This window comes from Chlorocebus sabaeus, chromosome 13 (assembly GCF_047675955.1).
Source record: "Chlorocebus sabaeus isolate Y175 chromosome 13, mChlSab1.0.hap1, whole genome shotgun sequence".
NCBI lineage: Eukaryota > Metazoa > Chordata > Mammalia > Primates > Cercopithecidae > Chlorocebus > Chlorocebus sabaeus.
Genome location: NC_132916.1, coordinates 99,067,089 through 99,088,071, shown reverse-complemented (window position 1 = coordinate 99,088,071; position 20,983 = coordinate 99,067,089). Strand labels below are relative to the sequence as shown.

The 20,983-nt window shown below is 34.6% G+C and overlaps 1 long non-coding RNA gene across 1 annotated transcript in view; it reads right to left on the bottom strand.

Annotated features, from left to right (window-relative positions):
* Positions 1-14,326, bottom strand: part of LOC119625123 (uncharacterized) — a 53,105-nt gene extending 38,779 nt beyond the window's left edge. Inside the window, exons 1-2 of the long non-coding RNA XR_005241243.2 lie at positions 13,960-14,326; positions 6,907-7,041 (exon numbers count right to left, since the gene is read on the bottom strand). This is a non-coding gene — a long non-coding RNA (uncharacterized lncRNA). The remainder of the gene's footprint in view (positions 1-6,906; positions 7,042-13,959) is intronic.
* Between the last annotated feature and the right edge of the window lie 6,657 nt (positions 14,327-20,983).

The following is a 20,983-nucleotide window of genomic DNA, read 5'->3' as shown; positions in this document are numbered from 1 at the left end:
CTGGTGCTTTCCCCAAAATTGTGAGGCTTAATGGTTGGGAACTCTAGCTCTAAAGTCAGTTCTACTGACACCATTACATGGAGCTGTGTGACCTTAAGCAAGACATGTGAAGTCTCTAAACTTTAGTTTCTTCGTCTATGAAATAGGAATAAGAATAACAGCCTCATGGCATTTTAAACATAACTATGACATAAAAGGCATTCAATTAACATTGAAAGAATGAATGAATGATAATGTGTTATATTTTATACGTGTTACATCATGAAGGGATTTGCATAGTGTCTGGGACCTAATCAGTTTTGGTTTAATGATAGCTTCTGATATTAATCCAATATGACTTTTTCTTTTTTATTTCAAGAAACTTTTCAGTATCCCTTTTTATCGCAGAAGTCCTACCAATAATCTAATGCTTTACATTGTGCACATGAAGAACATCACTGAAGTGTTTATTAATAGACTTTGGGCAAGAAAACGATGTGGTTGACTGAAAAAGTACTAGTTTTAGAATACATTTGCAAACTAGCCAACGGGGTAAATTGTTAAGTCTTTCTGAGACTCATTTTGCTCGTTCAAAAAGTGGTATAATATCAATCATTGGAATTGTAGTAAGAATTAAATGAATAACTCTTATTGTATAGTAATAAATAATCCTATTTTTTTTGAAAGAGTGACCACTGCTTGATATAATTACCGTTTCATTATACTAAACATGCCAAAAAATATACTTGCCTTCTTCCCCACCAGCCACTCCAACCACCAAATACTATGGAATCTATACTCTATATTTGTGGTGATTATCCTGTTCAGTGACATTTGCTTTGAAGTGGGGTTGAATTTGTTTTGGTGTGTGTTTTACCAGTTTATTTTTATTTTAAATAAAAAAGCTCACTTACATTTCTCAGGCATTAGGCTTCATTAATGCTTACCTGTAAAACAATATTGTGTTATCACACTTTAGGAAATAAGGAACTCAAATGATTACAGCACAAATACAGAAGCTGATCATCTTATGTACAGATGATTGGAGATGTTGCTTAAGCGCTTCTATGTACTGCAGCTCATCATTTTGGTCAGGGCACATACAAAGGCCATATCTGGAGTAACTCAAGGGCAATCTAGTAGAAGCTCCTCGACTTACAGACAATACAACACAACCAGGGGTTCATGACATATGTCTATAGTCCTGAGTTCTATAGAACAATTTGTTCTCAGTCTTGTCATTTTCTGCCTTATTATAGATATTATCCATCTATTGACGGGATTCTAGCTCTTTTTCATAAATACATTTGTGCTGAAGGGGAAATTGTTAGAAAAGAAATGAGGGAAAAACAATGTCAATAAAATGCATGCCTTTAAACAGATATTCTGTGGATATTTAACTGGATCAGTTATTTCTAAGGTTATCTTCAACTAAAGATTTAAAGAGAAAAAACAAAAAGAATTTCTTATTTATTTTTAAAAGTACTGTCAGCAGGCTATGACATGGGACTGAAGTTACCCTGGAAAATGTTGACTATAGGAGGATACCTAAGCATGAGAATAGCTTTTGCGATTTTACTCTGCAGAATATTTCCTAAGCATTGGATTCCTCAGTCCTTATGTTTTGGACTCAAACTGATGATTATTTAACAGAAGAAAACCATTTTTCTTGAAATAGTAACTGATTATTATTTAATAGAATAAAACCATTTTTCCTTGGAATGGTTTTGCACAGTTAGAAATATAATGTGTTCGTCCGGGTGCGGTGGCTCACGCCGGTAATCCCAACACTTTGAGAGACGGAGACGGGTGGATCACGAGGTCAGGAGATAGAGACCATCCTGGCTAACACGGTGAAACCCCGTCTCTAATAAAATTACAAAAAATTAGCCGGGCGTGGTGGCGGGCACCTGTTGTCCCAGCTACTCGGGAGGCTGAGGCAGGAGAATCGCTTGAACCTGGGAGGCGGAGCTTGCAGTGAGCTGAGATCCGGCCACTGCACTCCAGCCTGGGCGACAGAGTGAGAAGCTGTCTCAGGAAAAAAAAACCCAAAAACAAAAACTATATATATACACACACATATATACGTGTGTATATATGTATATATGTGTGTGTATATATCTATGTAATGTATTCTCCATCTTCCACTAAGCATTAAACAGTACTCACTGATAGATACAGAATGTCAAGCCAGATTAACTACTGACATTTTAGGCTTAATAACTCTTTTATTTTCATGGTAATTATCATTGGTTGGACATTAGTGTATATAAGGTATACATGAAGTTTCAAACTAACTATAGGGCTACATTAGCTTCAGTGTCCCTCTAAGTGAGAGAGGAAAAAAAAAAGTCAAGTGAAAAATGTATGAATGAAATAGCCTATAGAACCCCATGACCTTTATTAAATGACCTGAAATTTTATAGGAGCTACTTTATGGGTGATTGGATGCAGTCTTCTAAATACAACACGATGTAGAAAATTGATTTAGAAAAACCTGACACTGGATACAGAGGGAGAGATCTATTAGAAAAAATGTATTAAAATGGAAAGATATATGTTTGATTAAAAGAAGCAGAAACAAAAGATTTAAAAATATGAAATTGAAATGAAATGAGATGATGAACATTTGTTAATAGCCATGGGTATGGCAGTGCAACCTGTAATCTCAGAGCTTTGAGAGGCCAAGGTGGGAGGCTCTCTTGAAGACCATTTGAGGTAATGTATTGAGACTTACGCTCTACAAAAATAAAGAAACTTAACCAGGAGTGGTGGTGCATGACTGTAGTCCCAGCTACAGGAGGATCACGGGAACCTAGAAGGTCAAGGCTGCAGTGAGCTATGATTATACCACTGCACTCTGGGCTAGGTAATAGACCAAGACCCTGTCTCGAAAAAAAGTTTATTAATAAAATATGGAAACAGAAGTTATAAAATGCCAATAGCATGATTACCTAAAACAAATGCTTAAAACACTTGCAAAGCAGCTTTCATATAGAGGGCAACAATTATTTATTGAATTAATAAATTAATGCCTAAACCCGTCTACCCTAAGATGCACTTGAAATCACCATTTCTGGAAACCCTTGAAAGGATATGAACAGACATTTCTCAAAAGAAGACATGCACACAGCCAACAGACACATGAAAAAATGCTCGTCATCACTGGCCATCAGAGAAATGCAAATCAAAACCACAATGAGATACCATCTCACACCAGTTAGAATGACAATCATTAAAAAGTCAGAAAACAACAGGTGCTGGAGAGGATGTGGAGAAATAAGAACACTTTTACACTGTTGGTGGGACTGTAAACTAGTTCAACCATTATGGAAAACAGTATGGTGATTCCTCAAGGATCTAGAACTAGAAGTACCATATGACCCAGCCATCCCATTACTGGGTATATACCCAAAGGATTATAAATCATGCTGCTGTAAAGACACATGCACACGTATGTTTATTGTGGCACTATTCACAACAACAAAGACTTGGATTCAACCCAAATGTCCATCAGTAACAGACTGGATTAAGAAAATGTGGCACATAGACACCATGGAATACTATGCAGCCATAAAAAAGGATGAGTTTGTGTGCTTTGTAGGGACATGGATGCAGCTGGAAACCATCATTCTCAGGAAACTATCGCAAGAACAGAAAACCAAACACCGCATGTTCTCACTCATAGGTGGGAACTGAACAATTTTGAGATCACTTGAACTCGGGAAGGGGAACATCACACACCAGGGCCTATCATGGGGAAGGAGGAGGGGGGAGGGATTGCATTGGGAGTTATACCTGATGTAAATGATGAGTTGATGGGTGCTGACGAGTTGATCGGTGCAGCACGCCAACATGGCACAAGTATACATATGTAACAAACCTGCACGTTATGCACATCTACCCTAGAACTTAAAGTATAATAATAAAAAAAATAATGAATACATGCTCAATTTGTTGAATTTCTACAATGTATCTTCAAATATGCTAGATATGTTACATGCATTATCCCTACAGTAATCGTATCAGGTAAGAATTTTTACTCCATTTGACAGATGCACAAACTGAGGTTCAGAGATCAAATGTAACTTGCTCAATGTTGTACAAATAAGAAATGAATAAGCCAGGATTTCAACCTAGTCTGGCTGACTCCAAAACCTAAGCTCTTGACATTTCTGCTACATGCACCTCTACATTCCGGAAGAAAGAAAAGGTAAAGTTAAACTTAAAGCTCATAGATAATATTCACTAACTTAAAAGACATTTCACAAGCATGAAATACAGAAGCAAATAATCTATGGTCTTGAGTGGTACCAGAGTCAGGCTGAAACAGATGATTATATTTTCAAGTAAATGAATTATGATTTGAAAAAAGGAAATCCTAGGATGGCTTGGAAGCACAGATTAAGGTCACCTATCCCTGTCTAGGTAGGTTTTTTGGGTATGAATTCTGAGCTAAATATTTAACAGCATATAAGAGTGAACTCAGTGAAGTCAGAGGTGGGTTTTTAGAGAAGGGAGTAACATTTGTAAGGTTTATTGCAGTCAGGGTGCAGGGAAGAAGCCCAGATATAGGCTAGGGGAGATAATAGACCAAAAGGGATCTCGTACTGAATTAAGGTTTTTTCCCCTGAGGCAGTGATAAGCTACTGAAGGATTTTAAACAGGAGTCATGTTTTTTTTTTGTTTTTTTTTTTTTTCTTTTGAGAATGACTCTTCTGTCTATAGTGTCATAAATGAAGACAGAACACTGCTGCAACATTCTAGGCAGTCTAGCATGATGATACCTAGACCTGTGGTCTCTGAAGTATGGGGTATATACTCCTGGGATACATAAGGGCAGCTAATGGGCCAGACAAAAAAAGAAACATTAGAACTTCTATTTATTTTTATTTTATTTCAACCATGTTTTTAGTTTTGCGTATTTTTATAACATATAAATGTATACACACATAATAACGTTTTGAAATAAAATGTTTAGAGAACACTGTTTTAAAAGAGATGGTCAAATGTAAGTAATGTGTTAGATTTTTGTAGGATTTGGTAGGATTTTATTAAGAGTTAGATAAATGGATGTAAGATAGTGGGTAATATAGGTAAGAGAAAATACAACAAGAGAAACATAAAATGAGTAATTTAATTTTATGATGAATTTGTGGTGCTATAGTTTAAGTAAAAATGCTTAAAAGATAGATCAATCTACTAACACTAAAGTAAAATGATATATTAGCTAGTGCCATAAGTTTTGCAGTCAATGTGATATGGAGGTCAATTGAAACCATGTAAGTGAATGAAATCAGCAAAGGAGTCTAGGGAAGGTGAATAAAAATGATAACCTGGCCCAGAACCCCAGGAACACTGACACTTAGAATGAGCACCAGAAAGGCAGAGGAGGAGAATGAAATAGAGGGGCCACAGAGGAAGAATGAAGACTGATGTAGAGAGTGGTTTAATAGAAACTGAAGAGAGTACTGATGTTGAACAAATATTGATGTGCAATTCTGCTGAGAGGCTAAGTAGGAGAACTAAAATGTATTTTGTGTTTAGGATGTGTAGTGATTGGCAACCTTTTCAAGAAGCAGCTTCAGTGACATTGTGGGAATGAAAAACATTGTGGGAATTCTAAGGGTGGAATAGTGAATGACAAGTGAGGAAGTGAGGATTAGGAATGATTTCGATAATTTTGGCTGTGAATGTGGATGAGAGAAGACTGGAGTGGGATGAACTATTTAAAACATTAAAATAGGGAAGAAACGCACACATTTAAATGATGCTGATGAAAAAACCACTAGCAGTAGCAAAGCAGAGGATACAGGGATCTGTGATTTCTTTCCTGTCTTTATCAATGTCTATCTTGTTCCTTATGGCAGCTCTGAACAAAGAAACTGAGAGGCAAAGTTTTCCCAAAACACAGTCCTAATCATCTGTGAATTGAACACGGAAGAATAGAATGAACAGTACTTTCAGTCCCCCATGACAATAAGAGTGAAAAACAGCCAGAAATACATAGAGGCACAGAGATCAAAATAGGCCTGCATTTTTTAAAAAGGAAACTATCTGCAATGGATTCCTAGAGAGGCTCCCACTTCTCTTCCCCAAGTGTAGCATCTGCTTCTTGTGAAATTAGCAGAACTGAAGATGCTGAACATTATCCTCTCTGTTAAATGTGACTCGGGTGTGGGGTGGAATTTGGGGCACCGCTGCCTCAGGTTGGGTTAGGAATTTGAGAGTGGTAGGAGCTGACAACAGGAAAATAACTGCTATTGATCAGAAAATCTTACCTCTAGCCCATTTTGTACATTTCCTAATTTATTGAGGACTTGATGATATATTTCCATTTTGTCTTATCCCATTTTACTCTGAGAAATAGATTTAATAGAATTGTCTAAAATTATCCTATTTTTTTTTTTTAACATGCTGCCTCTTTTTCTGAATCTAGGTTTAATTCTTTAACATTTTCCATTGCCAATTCATGTTTTGTTTGTTTGTTTGTTTTTGGTACAGCATTTGCAACACCTTAGCTAACTAATCAGTTCATAGTACTATTTTTCCTAACTAGTATGTGAATATTACATGAGAAGATGTCATAGTCCGTTGTACTATCCTTGGGCACAGCATATATTCTGACAACTCTTCTAAAGTTTAATATTATGAAATGAGTGAGTGAATGAATGGATAATGCATCATGGGAACAATTTTCCTGTTTCTCTAAAATAGGTACTTTTTATGGATTATTTTTATACATATAATGTATAAGTGTGGATTTATCATATTACTTTCTAAATACTTATACTTACTTACTTAATACTTATACTTACTAAATGTTTATATGTATCCCTATTTGTCAATGACTGATTTATTTGGCTCATTTGTGACCATTCTGCTTCAATTACTGTTTCTGTTTAAGATTAGCTCACTGTGTCAAACCTGGTTCTTTCTCCTGAAGTCACATTTCCAAGTCGCGTTTACACAGCTCATTCAGAAAAACTTTCAAGCTTCCAGTTATTCTTCTTCCTAGAGTGGACTCGTTTCCATTTGTCTCTGCAGTGAGTACTTCCAGAACTGGCAAGAATCAGAGAAAAATAATTGAGTTTTGATATATCACTTGCTCAGAGTTATTTAACCATAAAGACTCTTATAAAACTCTTACCTCTGTTTTAACCCATTCACCCCCATCTCCACTCTCTGCTTTATTTTTCTCTGTAGTACTAATCATTTCTTAATCTCCAATCTGATTTACTCATTTTTGCCAGTTTAAAAAAAATATTTCCAGGATTCTCTAGAATGACACTTAAATGAGGGTAGATACCTTTATTGATTCACTACTTTGTCAGTGACACATAGAATGTGCATAATAAATGTTTGTTAAATCAATAACGAGCTAACATGGAGATCTGCTTCTTCATCTGTATATTTTTGATAACGAAAAGTATAGACATAACGAAAGTATAGAAAACGAAAGTATAGACATCTCATTAGCCAAAACTTTTTCATTCCTAAAAGAGCAATAGCAAATTGCCAGATAGCAAGAGCCTATATTTCATTATTTTTAATGGAAAAAAATCATAATAAGTTCTAAGCACATCCCAAAATGCCAACCAAGTGTTATTAAAACATGTAAAAATATCAAAGTCATAATCCGCAAATGATTTCTGGATAGCATAAAACAGAATACAACATACCTAATTATTTAACAAGTAATAAAGTGAAGTTACTTCACTGGTGAGTATATTTCTGTTCAGTATACAATATTACTGTGAGTTTTCCTTTCATACTGCAAAGGACAAGAACTCCAATGCAAATAAAAAATAAAATAATATGATAAATATAGAAAAGTGACTAACTAAATTGAAACTTGTTAATAGTGCCCTCAGGCATCTGACATAGCAAACAGGAATCTGTTTTAGTATAAACTTCAAAGTAAAGTGTGGAGAACATAATAGTAATAATGTAAAAGGTTTAAACAACTTTAATATGCATCATAATCTCATCAGGAGAACAGCAGAGATAAAACTGCAATATGATTGATGTTTTCTCACAAGGAAGAACACCCAATTTAGATGTCTTTGCCGATATGCACATGCAATTTTGTTTAGGGACCTTTGGACTTTGATAGTGAAGTTTTGGTAAAAAACAAAACAAAACAAAACAAAAAAACAACTGCAAGTCATTATAGTGAATGAATAGTGAAGTTTTTGAATAGCAAGAGCTAATTTTATTATCTCCAAGGGTTTTTGAGCATTAAATGGGATATTCTCTGTAAAGGGCTTGACTCTTTTACTCATTGTATAGTAACGAATGTTATGTCTGAAAGTAGGAGAAAGATAGATATGATTGTTGTCACTGAATTCACTATCAATTAATGATATGCCTATTTTTGCTTGTGAACGTTCTCTGTCCCCTACTCATCAGTGATTTTTTTCTAACTCAGCAATCTTACAATTTGCCGATTTTGGGAAAATGAAATAAAAGAGAGGCCCTAAAATAATCACATAGAAGTGTCATTCTAATCAGCTGTAAGCAAGTAATTGACTATCCTGTAGCTGCAATGATGACTGTTATTCTTTCCAGCTGCTCTTAATAGGACTCATATCGATTTGTCTGGTGTCCAAAATAATTTTCCAAAAGTGTTACCCTAGGGCCTGGGAGCCAGTTATGTTGTTAGCATCTGGTTTTAACATTTTGGGAAGGACTGATATCCTGTTCTGCCTGTTTTAAGTCCATCCACGTTATTTGAGATGCCGGGTCTCTAGCAGGTTTATGTATCCAGTATTGCACTTATGAAATTATATATTTATTTTGAAATTAAATAAATATTGTATATGAAATATGGCTGGAAAACTGGTGCTGGCTTTGTAGATTCTGTTAGTGTCACTGTGGAACTACCTTGCATATCAAGCTTGGTTGATAATGACCAACTACAAAAAACGAACAGAGGAAAATATGAGTCTCCCATGCTACCTGATAGTAAAATTTTATTTTTCTTTTAGAAAACATTATCTACAAGTCAACTAGAAAAATAAGTCTCTGGTTAAATAGCTAAATGGTTTATTTCCCTTTGCATGGAAAATCTCTGTAGTAGTCTACATAATTTAATAAAGGGGTACCTTATTAACCTAAAAAGTTAACTGAAAGAGATACCTGTTAGTCTCATTCTTTACATTACCAATGACTTAAAAATATACTATTCACCTACAAGAGTATCACTAATTAAAGCCAGAATTTGTATTCATATTACCATTTAGCTTCCTATGCACAGCTTTAGTTTAGTTTGTTTCTTTTTAAAATTATCCTGTGCAATTTGGAGCTCAAGAATATGTATTTTGAGTTTCCAGGTTAAATAAACAGCATTTGCTCTCATCCTGGTAAACAAGCTTGAATGCAATTTGGAAGAGAAGTAGAATGCTAAGCAATAAAGAGCTAAAATGCAAGCATACTGAGTAGATTAGGGAAATACAAGTTTCTCCTATGAAAAAACTAATTGCTTTTTATTGATAGTGGATTAATTAATATGCATATGATTTAACTATATCTTAATTAGTTCACTCATGTAACAAATATTCATTTAATACTTTTACAATTTCAAACACGTTACTAGCACAAATTAATTTGCATAATAACAAGAAGAAATACACAAAAAATTATAAGGAAAACTCAAAGACTAAGATTAATATGCGCTACTATTCAATGGAGTTATGGACTAGAAGCTGGGAAATTCTCCATGATTCCAAAGACATCTGTCTTGACCACAGAAGTCTTTTTTCATGTAAGCAATATATCTTCAGCCTTATTTAACAGAGACAGTAAAAATCACTGAGAATACATAGAGAAGGCTTAAGAATTAAAGAGGAAAATGAAACAAGAGTGAAAATCAGTAAAAAAGAAATGAAAGATGCAAAAGAGATGTACAACAAAGCAAAGTTGGTGTTTCATAAAAACACTAGTGGAAAAGACAAACCTCTGTTGTGATTAAAACAAGAATGAAAGAAGACACAGATAAATATTGTGAATAAAAGGAAGGCATACATACAATAGCGATTACAATGATAAGACAAATACTATAAAATATAGCAATAATTTTGAAAATTTTAAAAATATATTAATGTCTAAAAACCTGCAACTATGAGAATTGACTCATGATGAAATAAAAACATTAATAGTTCTATGTCTGTGAAAGCAATTGAAGCACTTGTTAAAAATATTCCTCAAAGAAAATACCAGCCCATGATGATTTTACAAGTTATAAAAAATAAGAAACCATACCAATTTTCTTTCTTTTTTTTGTGATAAGAATGTTTAACATGAGATCTTGTATTATTTTCCTGATTTTGTTTAGTTCTCTCTCTGTATTATTTGTAACTCACTAAGCTTCTTTAAGGTGATTATTTTGAATTATTTGTCAGACAATTCATAAATCGGCATTTCTTTAGGGTCAGTTATTAAAAATTTACTTTTATTATTCTTTTAATTCTGTCGTTTTCCTGATTCTCCATGTTTATTGTAGTTTGCATTGGTGTCTGGTCATGTAAAGAAACAGCCTCCTCTCCCAATCTTTACAGACTGGCTTTGGCAGGAAAATATTTTCCTCAGTCTGCCCATCTAGAGATTCTGAGATCCTCTCAAACCTTGTCTATGGATGTATTATCTCTGGAGTTATATGTACCATGGGCCAAGACATTGGAGGCATGTTCCACTCCTCTCCCCTCCCTTCTTGTGGAGAAGCCTTGTGTTCTGTGCCTCTCCAATCTCTCCCAATCTTTCTAAGCCATGCTAGGCATATCAGGTACCTTGCCCCTTTTTCTTTGCTTTTAGCTGCCCCCCCTGCCCCCCCACCCGACCCCTACCCCCAACCGCCAAACTGTGAAAGTTCCACCAGTGCTCCAGGTAAAGTGAAACAGAAACCAGCCCTCAGGAAGCACACTGAAAGCAGGCACATTGGAAAAACCCTCTACTTCTCTTGCTCCTAAGAGAGTAGCTTCCATTTCTGCCTCTCCTTTTAATCTTGCAGAGCTTTGATAGCCACAGGAACCTTCCCATCATTTTTTCTTTATTCTTAACTGCTCCCAGACATCTGAACTATACTTATTCAATCAGCACTTCATCCCAATTTTTAATCAAATTTTCTAAACAACAGAGAAGCAGAAAAATTATTTGCCCCATTCTCCAATTCATTTACCAAAATCAAAATTATTAGGAGAAAAAAATTACATGCACGTTTTAATCATACATATATAACAAAATCCACAAAGAAAATATTAACATTATTCAATGTGTATGAAAAAAGATACACTCCAATTATGTTAGGTATATTTTACGCGTAAAGGAACAGTTTAGTTTTACAAAATATATAAATATAATTCATGTTAACATATAAAAAAGAAAAATCATATGATCTACTCAGTTGATGCAGAAAAAACATTTGATTAAAAAACTAACCACAATTCACAAAAATCATTATTAGAAAATTAGTGTTAGAAGATAACTTTGTTTTCCTGAAAAATTGATTCTATTTTTTAAGTTACACTTTTTATACTAATTGAGAAAAAACGAAAGATTTGGAAATATGGAAATATGCAAAAAAAATCACATAATCACCACTTCCATTCTATTTTATATTGGAAGTTCTAGGAAAACATGACAAATTTTTACAATAGATGATTGAAGAAGAATACTATATTGCTATACATGCCATATTCAGTTATATAGAATATCTTAAAAAACTAAAATTATTAGAAATGATAAGGGTATTTATCAAAGTAATTATGAGATTAATGTATTAGAGAAAATAATATTAAATTTGCCATTATGTGATCCTTTAGACATATAAAAATGGTGTATGTTATGGTTCAACCTAATACAAAGCCTGTTGAATTTCTAAATACCAAAAGCAAACAATAAGAAACATGTTTTGCCTGTGACATTATTTATAGTATTAATAATATCAAGTATCTATAAGTAAAGCTGACAAAAAGTGTGAAATTCTGTTGTTTGATAGCAAAGATACCTAAATAAGTAAGAACTTATGTCATGGTTATAAATAAGAAGGATTCATGCTATGAAGTTGCCAATTTTCCCAATTGATCTATAGACTTAATAAAATCCCAATTAAAGGTTGTGAGAAAAAATTAATGCAAATCTAATTACAGGGCATTACAAGAAACTTTATTAGATGATTCTAAAAATTTCTGTGTTAGAGTAAGTAAGCAGACAAGAAGAGCCAGGATATTTCTAAAGAACTACAAGGAGCAAGGAATTATCCTACCAAGTTTTAGGATTTATAAAATTTTTCATTAAAATACTGTGATACTAATCCATACATTAAAAAATATTTGTAACCAGTGCAGTAGAATTAGGTAAGTGGAATACACCTATGCATTTATGAATATTGATATATGACAGAAGTAGCATTCTAGATCATAGGAGAAAGTAAAACTGATCAATACATGGACTGAAAAATTGACTATCTATATTTTAAAAGGTTACATTGAATTCCTACCTCAAACCATACACAAAAGTAAATTCTAGATGGATTAAATACTTAAATTTCAAAAACAATGATTAAAAATAAAGGTAGCTATTTTTAAAATCTTGGGGTAGGAAATATTAAAATAAAAAAAAAACACTTAAAGAAAATATTGGTAAATATTACAATGTTAAAAGTAAGAAGATTTGTTTATCAGGACATCATTTGTGTAAGTGACAAGATTATATAAATTAGAAAAGAGTATTCTTGTTACATATGACCAACAACATATTAGTAAGAATAGCTAAAGAACTTCTACCAACCAATAAATAAAGCACAAACAACTCAATTTAAAAAATAAAATATATGCAAAAGCATTTCACTGAAGAGGAAATACATGCAGCCAATAAATATATGAAGAGGTGTTCAATATCCTTAGTGATCAAGGAAATACAAAACAAGACATTATCGACATTAATTTTTACGCTCATTTGATTAGCAATGTTAAAAGCAATATCAAGAGATGTGTGTTCACCAGCTGTCTTATACCGTGTTGGTGGGAGGTTTAAATGGTGCAATGAATTTTGCAAATGGTTTGGCATTATCCCTTAAAATTTAATAATCACATACTGTATGACACAAAAGAATCTGTAAGCATGTATTCAATAGGAAATGTACAATAGGAAACTGTGCCAGAATGTTCATAGTCACACATTTCACAGTGGTTCAGAGGCCCAGCAAATGGAGACAGGATGGGTGAGCTATTCACCTAGTTTAGTTTTCTGGTATCATGGCAGACAGGGTGTGAAATATTTAAAGGTTGACAGATGATGATCTTGCTCTCTGGGACTTGTAATTTTTACAGAAATATAAATATTAGTAGAAAAAGTCCAAAGTGATGAAATTCAAATGATCTAATTTTGATGTTCTGATTTTCCTAAGCTATGGCTTAAGTAAAATCATATTAAAATTTGTGGTCTTAATGTAATCACCTAGAATACCTGGAGTGTATCACCTGGAACAGCACCTGGCACATGGTAGGTGTCCAGTAAACGTTTGTTAGATGAATAAATGGTATTTATCAAATTCCTAAAATTATGCATATTTAGAATACTAAATTTAAGTAGTGTATTAAAATATAATCTATAAAGTATTAAAATACTGAAAAATGAAAATGTTTGCCCAAAACTCTCTTTGGAGATGGTATTGACAATGACAATCAGGAAAAATGGCATATAGGAGGGAGGACTAACATGCAGCTCCTACTCAGACAGATAGAGCAGCATGAGGAGACTTACATCATAAATTTTGCTGCAAGAACTACTGTAGGGACATACCAGGAAAGCTACGATAATCCACAGACCCTTTGAAGGAAGCAGCTTGCTGCAACAGGCTCTGTGACATGGCTGAAAAACTGTGAGTACTCAAAGGGTGAGAGGGGGAATGTCCATCCCCGAATACACATCCTCACCGGGGAACCTGAAGGTCCAGATCATGAGGGAAGGATTTGACCTTACCTATATAGAACGTAGGGGTAGAGGAAGCAGCACCAAGAGCCCTGTGGACATGCTTGGTTCCAGGAATCCATTCTCGACTTTGTCTTTCAGGGGTTCTTGGGGAGGAAACCGTGGCAGGTGGGGAGGTGTGAAACCTGAAAGCTCTCCTTGCATTCTCAGTGGGGAGGCTTATAGCCTGAGGAAAGATCTCAGGCCTGCTCACCAGCTGCGTGGAAACAAACTTGGTGCTGTTGAGGGGAGACATAGTGGGAGTGAGATGGCCTTTTGGGCTGCCTGGGAGCTGGGTGAGACCTGTCACTGCTGGCTTTCCCTCACTTCCCTGGCAACCTGTATGATGCATCAGAGGCAGTCATAATTCCCCTGGGAACATAACTCCATCAGCCTGAGAACCACACCCAATCCTCCACAGCAGCAGCAAACCCTGCCCAAGGAGAGTCTGAGCTCAGACACCCTGCCCCCACCTGATGGTCTTCCTTGCCTGCCCTGGTGGCCAAACACAAAGGACATGATCTCTTGGGAGCTCTATGGCCCCACCCACTGCCTGAGAAACCTGAATACTTATTTAGGACCCCCTAGGACAAGGTTGTGTCCTCCCTTACAAGACCACAGCTGATACTCTCTTGAAAGCACTACCTCTGAGCTGTAGACCAAGCAACAGAAAGCCAATGCACTAAACAAAAATACAACCAAGGACCTTCACAGAGTCGACTTCACTTCCCTGCTGCCTTCACTAGAGCAGGTGCTGGTATGCATGGCTGAGAAACCTGGAGACTGCATCACAGGACTCCTTGCAGACACTTTCCAGTACTAGCGTAGAGCCTGGTGGCTCTGCTGGGTGGCTAGACCCAGAAAACAAGTAACAATCACTGCAGTTTGACTCTCAGGAAACCTCTTCCACAGGGGAAAGGGGAGAGCAGCACATCAGGGGAGCACTCTGTGGGACCAAAGAATCTGAGCAACTGTCCTTGAGCCCCAGTGTTTCCTCTGACATAGTCTACCCAAATAAGAAGGAACCAGAAAACCAATTCTGGTAATATGACAAAACAACGTTCCTTAACACCCCCAAAACATCACACTAGCTCACCAGCAATGGATCCAAACCAAGAAGAAATCTCTAAATTGCCGGAAAAAGAATTTGGAAAGTCAATCGTTAAGCTACTCAAGGAGGCACCAGAGAAAGGTGAATACCACCTTAAATAAATTAAAACAAATGATACAGAACATGGATGGAAAAAATTGCAGGCAAATAGCATAAATAGAAAACAATCACAACTTCTGGAAATGAGGGATACACTTAGAGAAATGTAAAATATACTGGAAAGTTTGAGCAATAGAATCGAACAAGTAGAAGAAAGTACTTTGGAGCTTGAAGACAAGGCTTTAGAATTAACCCAATTTGACAAATACAAAGACAAAGTAATTTTAAAAAATGAACAAAGCCTCTAAGAAGTTTGGGATTATGTTAAACAACCAAACCTAAGAAATGGTCTTCCCAAGGAAGAAAAGCAATCTAAAAGTTTGACAAACATATTTGAGGGAATAATTGAGGAAAACTTCCCTAGCCTTGCTAGAGATCTAGAGATCCAAATACAAGAAGTCAAAGAACACCAAGGAAACACATTGTAAAAACATCATCACCTAGACACATAGTAATCAGGTTATCTAAAATCAAGATGACAGAAAGAATCCTAAGAAATGTGAGGCAAAAGCGTCAGGTAACCTATAAAGGAAAACCTATCAGATTAACAGCAGATTTCTCAGTAGAAACCCTACAAGTTATAAGAGATTGGAGTCCTATCTTTAGCCTCCTCTAACAAAACAATTATCAGCCAACAATTTTGTATCCAGTGAAACTAAGCTTCATAAATGAAGGAAAGATAGAGTATGTTTCAGACAAACAAATGTTGAGAGAATTTGCCACTACCAAGCCAGCACTACGAGAACTGCTAAAGGGGCTCTACATCTTTAAACAAATTCTCAAAATACACCAAATAGAACCTCCTTAAAGCATAAATTTCATACCTATAAAACAAAAACACAATGAAAAACAACAATAACAAGGTATTCAGGCATCAACTAGCACAATGAATAGAATAGTACCTCACTTTTCAATACTAATATTGAATGTAAATGGCCTAAATCCTCCACTTAAAAGATATAGGATGGCAGAATGAATAAGAATTTACCAATCAAGTATCTGCTGTCTTCATGAGATTCACCTAACACATAAGAACTCATATAAACTTAAGATAAAGTGGAAAATGACATTCCATGCAAATGGACACCAAATGCAAGTAAGAGTAGCTATTCTTATATCAGAAAAAATAGACATTAAAGCAATAATAGTTAGAAAGACAAAGAAGGACATTAAATAATAATAAAAGGACTGCCCAATAGGAAAATATTACAATCCTAAATATATATGCACCTAACACTGGAGCTCCCAAATTTGTAAAACAATTGCTACTAGTCCTAAGAAATGAGATAGACAGCAATACAATAGTAGTGGAGTACTTCAATACTCCACTGAAAGCACTAGACAGGTCATCAAGACAGAAAGTCAACAAAGAGACAATGGACTTAAAATATACCCTAGAACAAATGAACTTAACAGTTATTTGCAAATACATTCTGTCCAACTGCAGAATATACATTCTATTCATCAGCACGTGGAACATTCTCCAAGATAGATCATATGATGGACCACAAAACAAGCCTCTAAACATATAAGAAAATTGAAATTATATCAAGTATTCTCTCAGATCACAGAGGAATGAAAATGGAAATCAACTCCAATAGGAATATTCAAAACCATGCAAATACATGGAAATGAAATCATCTGCTCCCGAGTGTCATTGTGTTAACAGTGAAATCAGATGGAAATCAAAGAATTATTTGAATTGAATGATTGTAGTGACAGAATCTATCAAAACCTTTGGGACACAGCAAAAGCAGCACTAAGAGGAAAGTTTATAGCATTGAATGCCTACATTAAAAAGTCTAAAAGAATAGAAATAGGCAACCTAAAGTCACATTTCAAGGAACAAGAGAAACAAGAATAAACTACTTTTACACTGTTGGTGGAAATGTAAACTAGTGCAACCACTATGGAAAATAGTGTGGATATTTCTTAAAGAACAAAAAGTGGATCTCCCATTTGATCTAGCAATCTTACTCCTCGGTATCTACCCAGAAGAAAAGAAGTCATTATACAAAAAAGATGCTTGCACATGCTTGTTTATAGCAGCACAATTTGCAATTGCAAAAATGTGGCACCATCCCAAATGTCCATTAATCAACAAGTGGATAAAGAAAATGTTATATATACACACACACACCATGGAATACTACTCAGCCATATAAAGGAACAAAATAATAGCACTCACAGCAATCTGGATGAATTTGGAGACTATGATTCTAAGAGAAATAACTCTGGAATTGAAAACCAAACATTGCATGTTTTCACTCTATGTCAGAGTTAAGCTATGAGGATGCAAAGGCATAAGAATGATACATTGGAATTAGGGGACTTGGGAGTAAGGGTGGTGGGTGGCGTGGGATAAACGACTACACATTGGTATAGCGTACACTGTGTGAGTTATGAGTGCCCCAAAAATCTCAGAAATCACCACTAAGGAACTTATCCGTGTAACCAAACACCACCTTTTCCCCAAAAACCTATTGAAATACAAAAATTAAAATTAAAAAATAATTGTTTTTTATTAAAAAATGAGTCAAAACTATAGAAATTAGTTTTCTATTAGTGATTGTTAATCTAGTAAATAGCACTCATGAATCACTATAAATAACTAATAGTTTTTTACTGTTAGTAATCCACAAGGTAAATATTTCATTGGTATAAATTAGTAAGTAATATGTAATGGCCCACTAATTGTATTATTGCAGCTTGTTGGTTTTAATGATACTTTTACTGGTACAAATACTAACTCTGCTAAAATTTAGTGATGTATTTCTACATGTTATTTTTTTTTAACTTTTAGGTTCAAGGGTGCATGTGTACCTTTATTACATAGGTAAACTTGTGTCATGGGTATGTGTTGTACAGATTAGTTTGTCATCCAGAAACTAAGCCTAGTAACCAATCGGTCTTTTTTTTTTTTTTTTTTTTTTATCCTCTCCCTCTTCTTAACCTCCACCCTCAAGAAGGCACCTGTGTCTGTTGTTCCTTTCTGTGCCTACATGATATCTTAAATGATACAAATTTTAAGAGTTCCAAAAAGAATGTAATAAAATAATAATAGGTGCCATAATCAAGATCAACCATAGAGCATGGAAAGATATTAGAAAAATAATTAAAAATTTAAAAAAAAAATTTGCATCGAACAAAAAATTTAGGGAGAAAAATATAGAATGCCAGGGAAAAAGAAAAAAAGTTTTAGTTTCAGTTAAATATATCTTAGAAACATAAAATATGACTGATAAATTTCACTAAAAACTAAAACAGAAAAAAAATCTCAGGAATTATTAAAACTGACTATAGATTTTGCAAATCTAAGCATATGATTATGTAATTTGACTACTTAAATTACTCTCTTTTTGAAAATTATTGATCTCAAGCAAGAAATTCTAACTTTCCAGATGGTAGGAAGTTTTGGAAATGAATATTATATAAAAATTTCAAATGGCAAAATAAATGATTAGAATCTTTTTACTTCATCCTATTTCAAATGATTCTTCATTTTGTCTATGTTTTAAACTCTTTGCAGACAGAACAGAATGGACTCAAGAGTGGCAGGTTTTTCATGTATTTCAGATAAACATGACGAAAGGGGGATATATGTTAAATTAAATATTTCTAATTGTATTCTGATTTTAAATATGTATAATTACCAGTGCTGCAATAAAGAAACTATATGTAAATGAGGAAAATAATGCCATGTGGCATTTGAATTCCTGATTCAGTTTTTAGTGATGCAATGTCTAACATCAAAGATCAGCCAGGAAACTTTATGAGCATGATTATGAGAACTTTTGCATTTGGCAGGAATTGTAACAAAATTTGAATATTATGGGAAACATTTATGCAGAATACAAATATTGCCACCAAAACAACTACATGTTATTTGGGGCATGAAAAACAAGTGAATAATTAAGACAATAATAAATATGTTTATGAAAATAACTGAATATGAATTGATACTACTTGATACACACACACATGTACACATATATAACTCATCACATAAACTTTGCTCAATTGAGAATAACTGCTGTTTGATTTGAAAAATTCCAAAATGCATATTTTGCAGATGAAATATTTTTGTGTGGGTTTGCTCAGTAGATGACAAAATTGAGGAAAAACTAAAGACATTTTTAGTAGACTTGTAAAACCTGAATGTAACCAAAGATAATCCAAGTGGAAGGGTAAAACAATGTGCAAGGAAGAGAAAAGATTGCAACAAGGGGGAAAAGGACTGTATTCAATAAATGGTTCTGGGATAATATGCAGAAGATTGAAACAGAACCCTTACTTTCACCATATACAAAAATTAAATCAAGATGCATTAAAGAAATAAATGTAAGACCACAGACTGTAAGAATCTTAGAAGAAAACCTAGGAAACACCACTCTGGATATTGGCCTTAAGAAAGAATTTATGACCAAGAGACCTATCGGTGTGCTGTATTCAAGAGACCCATTTCACATGCAAAGACACACATAGGCTCAAAATAAAGGGATGGAGGAAACTTTACCAAGCCAAAGGAAAGCAGAAAAAAGCAGGGGTTGCAATTCTAGTTTCTGAAAAAACAGACAAAGATCAAAAAACCAACAAAGATCAAAAAAGACAAACAAGGACATTACATAATGTAACAAGATCAATTCAGCAAGAAAAGCTAACTGTCCTAAATATATATGTACTCAATACAGGAGCACCCAGATTCACAAAACAAGTTCTTAGACCCTACAAAGATACTTAGACTCCCACACAATAATAGTGGGGGACTTTAACACCCCACTGACAATATTAGACATATCAAGACAGAACATCAACAAGGTTATTCAGGATTTGAACTCAGCTCTGGATGAAGTGGACCTGATAGATATCTACAGAATTCTACACCCCCAAACAACAGAATATACATTCATCTTGGCACCACATCACACTTACTCTAAGATATATCACATAATTGGAAGTAAAACACTCCACAGCAAACGCAAGAAACTGAAATCATAACCATCCCTCAGACCACAGCACAATCAATTTAGAACTAAAGATTAAGAAACTCACTCAAAACCACACAACTACATGGAAATTGAACAATCTGCTCCTGAATGACTACTGGGCAAATAATGAAATTAAGGCAGATATAAATAAGTTCTTTGAAACCACTGAGAACAAAGGGACAATGTACCAGAGTCTCTGGGACTTAGCTGAAGCGGTGTTAGGGAATTTTATAGCACTAACTGCCCACATCAAAAAGCTAGAAAGATCTCAAATCAACACCCTAACATCACAACTAAAAAGACTAATGAATGAAGAGCAAACAAACCCAAAAGCAAGCAGAAGACAAGAAATAACCAAGATCAGAATGGAACTGAAGGAGACAGAGACATTAATAATCCTTGAAAAAAATCAATGAATCCAGGAGCTATTTTTTTTTTGAAGAAAATAACAAAATAGATAGACTGCTAGCTAGACTAATAAAGAAGAAATGAGAGAAGAATCAGTTAGACATAATAAAAAAGGATAAAGGGGAAATCACCACTGACCCTACAGAAATACAAACAACCATCAGAGAATATTATAAACATCCTCTATGCACATAAACTAGAAAATCAGGAAGAAATCGATGAATTCCTGCAAATATACACCCTCCCAAAACTAAACCAGGAAGAAGCTGAATCCCTGAAAAGACCAATAACAAGTTCTGAAATTGAGGCAGTAATAAATAGCCTAGCAACCAAAAAAAGCCCAGGACCACACAGACATATAGCTGACTTCTACCATAGGTACAAAGAGGAGCAGGTACCATTTCTTCAGAAACTATTCCAAACAATTGAA